The sequence below is a fragment of the Colletes latitarsis genome, chromosome 4, assembly GCF_051014445.1.
Source record: "Colletes latitarsis isolate SP2378_abdomen chromosome 4, iyColLati1, whole genome shotgun sequence".
NCBI classification, from domain to species: domain Eukaryota; kingdom Metazoa; phylum Arthropoda; class Insecta; order Hymenoptera; family Colletidae; genus Colletes; species Colletes latitarsis.
The window spans coordinates 197653-202500 of NC_135137.1; the positions used below are offsets into that span (position 1 = coordinate 197653).

The 4848-nt window shown below is 54.6% G+C and overlaps 1 pseudogene; it reads right to left on the reverse strand.

Moving 5' to 3' along the window:
* Positions 1-3440: 3440 nt before the first annotated feature.
* The window catches only part of LOC143341525 (large subunit ribosomal RNA), a 3139-nt pseudogene continuing 1731 nt past the window's right edge, over positions 3441-4848 (reverse strand).

Consider the following 4848-nt stretch of genomic DNA (forward strand, 5'->3'; position numbering starts at 1 on the left):
CGTGTGTCCCCTGATACAGTCTTCTTGCTCTGTATGTTGCCCTCTTCATCCTTGTTAGTTCCTCTGTCCACCACGGTACAGATTTCTGGTGCCATTTCTTTTTGGGCATTGCCGCTTCGCAGGCGGTCAATATTGCCCGCTCCATGGTTTCCGCCATTGCCTCGACGTCCTGCCGACTGTTTAGGTCGGCGTTCGTCAAGGAGCGCTTCTCCTGGATGAGTGTCCTCTGGAGCTTGTTCCAGTCGGCCTTCCTGGTGTTGTACCGTGGTTGTAGGGGCGGCGGCTGTCCTCTTCGCGTGCCGAGGTTCAGGCGCGTCTCCAGGATTCTATGATCGCTGGAGGTTCCGTCCTCGTACACTTTCCAGCCGTGTACGAGCGGTATAGCTTCCCAGGTCGCGAGAGTGACGTCGATGTTCGACGATCCTCGCGTATTCTCAAACGTGGTGGGATGTCCCGCCTCGTTTAGTACCAACAAGTTATGTCTGATGAGTAATTCCTCTAGTAGTTCCCCACGTTCGTCGGTGACTCTACTGTTCCATACATGTGACTTCGCGTTCGCGTCCGCGCCTATTATAATTCTATTCCCCCTTAGCCTTGTTAGTACTGTGTCGAGGTGGGCTAGCCCGAGTTCAATATTTTCCGACGGCGGAAAGTATTGACTCACTACGTACAGTTCCGTGCTACCGTCGAAGAGCTGAACACAGACGCAATGCGTTGTGCACAAGTCTGCGATTTTGAGCACGGAAAACTTTCTATTCCTCACGCATACGGCCGCGAGCGGCGGTTCGTCTGCGTGGTTGTGAAAGACTATCGTAGCGCCCGTCCCGAAACCTGGGATAACTCTTTTGAAACTATACGGCTCCTGCATAAGCAGGATATCCGCATTAGTTTCCTCCATTTGTCGCCTAACCTCGTGTGGCACGACTTTTGATCGCTGCATGTTGAGCTGCAGGATCGTGAGTCCTCGTCCGTCTGTAGAAGCGTTATTATACATAACTGGTTCTACTTACGGACCTTTGGACTGCCTTCTCGTATCCCGGGCACGACGCGCTGGAAGCGGCGTGGTCTCCCTTCTTACCAGCCCGTTTGCAGTTCACGCAGACTGCGGGCTGGCTCCTCTTTGGACACGCCTTCGCGCTGTGTCCAATGTGTGCGCAGTGGCCGCACACGTCCTCCTTCTGGCGGCAGTGCTTTGCTACATGGCCGTATGCCTGGCACTTGTAGCACCTGCTAACTGCGAGGAAATCTCGCACCTTGCAAGCGCTCCAGGCCAGGAACAGCTTATGTGCCTCAAGCATCCTTGTCCGCAGCCCTGGGGAGACTTCGACCACCCAATTGGTCTCGTCGCCGTCCTTCCGCCCGGTTCTGAAGCAGAACCGTATCTCCTTCTGGTCCTCTTCCTTGACCACGGTCGGGTTTTGCTTCTGGAAACATGTCCGTATTTCCTTTTCCGTCATCGACCGTGGAACGTCGAAGATGGTCATCTTCGGTTTCCTGATGGCAGGAGTCCTAACCGATAAACCGGCATCCTTAAGTTTTGCACTCTCCGTGAGTGCCTTCAGTCCCTCGGCGGTTGTGGTTTCCACAGCAATTCCATTGCCATGGATCTTTCTCACAGCCTTCACCTGTAACCCCTTCTTCCGGGGGTTGACGAGGGTGAAGACAGCCTCTCTGGCTTCCTCACTGGTCCGGATTTCCCCGTCCTTCTGATCGGGGAAGATCATTGCCACGTTCCTTGGCGGTCCGAGCGCTGTCGGGACCACCTTCGGCGACGGCGTCGCCCCCATTTTAAGCTTCTCCGCGTAGGAGAGAGCCTTGGGTGACTCCACCTTCTTGACGGCGCGTTCCAGGCATTTGGTTGCTTGGAGCGACTTCTCGACCGCTCCACTAAGCACCGCCTGGGACGACTCCGTCTGTGACCTCGCCTGCTGCAGCTTCCCTTCCAGGAAGCTGTTCTCCTCCGTGAGATCCTGGACCACTCCGCGCATCTCTTTGAACAGACGCATGATGACAATGGCCTGGTCCTTGTTAATCTTCTTCTGAGGATCCATGCAGTATGCAAGCATGCGATCCTCTATGGCGCTGGCCGTGGCCTTCATATCGACCACGGTCTTCCTGGTCTTCTTTCCCTCCTGGGCGGGTTCCGTCGCCCTCTTCTTATTACCCTCGCTGCCGGTTTCTTTGACCGGCGTGACGCTGGCCTTCCTTTTCAATGCAGGAGGCTGTCGTGCCCCCGCGGTCTTTGGCGTCGCTGGTCCTGGAGCTGGTGCTGCTGGTGTTGGTGCAGCTGGTGCTGGTGCTGTTGCCGCCTTCTTCATCCCATCCATCCGCTGGAGAAGGACCTTCGCCGGCGCGGTCGGCGCCATACTGGAGCGGGGACCGTCCCCCACTCCTCCTCCTTGCTCGGATCCCGTCGGATCCGCTCGTGTCCGGTCGGCCGGTTGCAGCGCTCGGGGCTCACCCCCACTCCTCCTCGGCGATCGGGCCCCGTCGGCTCGACTCGGGTGCGGTCGCTCGGTCGGCGGCGCGGTCGACCCAAGATGGCCGCGTCCGCTTCGCCAGGCACTGATCGCGCGTCACGCGCCCGACCCAAGATGGCGTCGCTGACGTCACTGGGCGTTGGCTACGTGCCACGCGGTCGGCTCAAAATGGCGGCGCTGACGTGGCCCGCTTGGAATTGAGGTTCGCGCACTTAAAACGTCCTTAAAATTCGAAACCTACTCCGATTTTGAATTTAAAACTATCGTTGTATCCGCGACGATGCCTGCAGTCCACTGCCGCGAGGACACACCGATATCCAGCCGGATGGCGTAGATATACGGCGACGAACCCGCACGGTCGCCCCGAAGATTTGAAAATTACAAATCTCGCAGAGTATTTGCACTTTCACTTCAAGGAAACCACAGGGAACAACAGTACGACGCGAATAAACCCCAGAACTGTCTTCTAAACGCGAATCTAACGCGGACACGCCCGTAGCAGCTACGTAGGCGCTGGAAATCCCGGCCACGCCCGGGAAAAACCCACGCGGCGGTGACTCACCGGCGCGTCACTCCTCGCCTAAAACGCTCCCAAAAATCGAATTTTTATCCGATTCTTGATCACGAACCGGCGTTCTCTTCGTAATAGTTCCTTCTCTCCACTGCCGCGGTTTCACTCCGATATCTCGCCTGGCGGCTGAGATATTCGGCAACAAACCCGCACGGTCGCCCCGAAGTTTCCGAAATTACAAATCTCGATTGAGTTTTTGGAATTCCACTCCGGATAAACACACAGTGAATCGAAAATCGCACTAATTCGCCTCGAAGCTGCCGTGTATATCGCGAATAAATCGCGAAAATACACTTAAAACTCCTCAAACTCTGGAATTTCCAGCCAGGTAGGTGGGAAAAACCCAAGCGGCGGTGACTCCTCGGTTGAGCGGTTCAGGTAGCGGAGCAGCGGTTGAACACGTCCGTTCCCTTCGGCAGTCAGAATGCGACTAGTAGATAGGGACAGTGGGAATCTCGTTAATCCATTCATGCGCGTCACTAATTAGATGACGAGGCATTTGGCTACCTTAAGAGAGTCATAGTTACTCCCGCCGTTTACCCGCGCTTTTTTGAATTTCTTCACGTTGACATTCAGAGCACTGGGCAGAAATCACATTGCGTCAACACCCTTGGGGGCCATCGCAATGCTTTGTTTTAATTAGACAGTCGGATTCCCCTAGTCCGTGCCAGTTCTGAGCTGAGTGTTGAATGGCGGCCGAAGAGGACGATCGACGACGGCAAGCCGCCAACGAAAGCCTCGCAGCAAGGAAGATCCGCGGGAGGCCAAGGCACGGGACCGAGCTCGGATCCCGACGAGAACGAACGAATCCGTTCAACGCCGTTCACCTCGCCCAGGCCCGGCACGTCAGCCAGACTCGCTTCCCGACCAAGCCCGACACGCCCCGCTCCTCAGAGCCAATCCTTATTCCGAAGTTACGGATCCAATTTGCCGACTTCCCTTACCTACATTAATCTATCGACTAGAGGCTCTTTACCTTGGAGACCTGCTGCGGATATGGGTACGAACCGGCGCGACACCTCCACGTGGCCCTCTCCTGGATTTTCAAGGTCCGAGGGGAAGATCCGGACACCGCCGCAACTGCGGTGCTCTTCGCGTTCCAAACCCTATCTCCCTGCTAGAGGTTTCCAGGGAACTCGAACGCTTATACAGAAAAGAAAACTCTTCCCGGATCTCCCGACGGCGTCTCCAGGTCATTTTGGGTTACCCCGACGAACTACTCTTACGAGGGCCCGAATGGTATACGGTTCCGCTGCCGGGTTCCGGAATAGAAACCGGATTCCCTTTCGCCCGATGGGTGTGTGTCTCTCTCTCACATCGCTCAAGTTATTTTATTTTATAATCGTTTCGCACTTGTGTGACTCGTTTTTCTTTTTGGTTAAAAAAAAACGTTTAAAAAAATTGCTTTTACACATATTTTTTTACACAACTCTACTATACTGTTGTTGCCATGATGGATCTTAATAATATAATATAATAAATATAATAAATATATATATATATGTATGTTTTTTCTCGTGTTCGAGTCAAAGTGGATGATTAAGCTTTGTAATAACTTCGTTTCGTTTCGTTTGCTGCGTTTTTTTAGGACACCTCATCTTCATAGGATTTCTCTTAGGGCTTAGGATCGACTGACTCGTGTGCAACGGCTGTTCACACGAAACCCTTCTCCACGTCAGTCCTCCAGGGCCTCGCTGGAGTATTTGCTACTACCACCAAGATCTGCACCGACGGCGGCTCCAGGCAGGCTCACGCCCAGACCCTTCTGCGCACACCGCCGCGACCCTCCTACTCGTC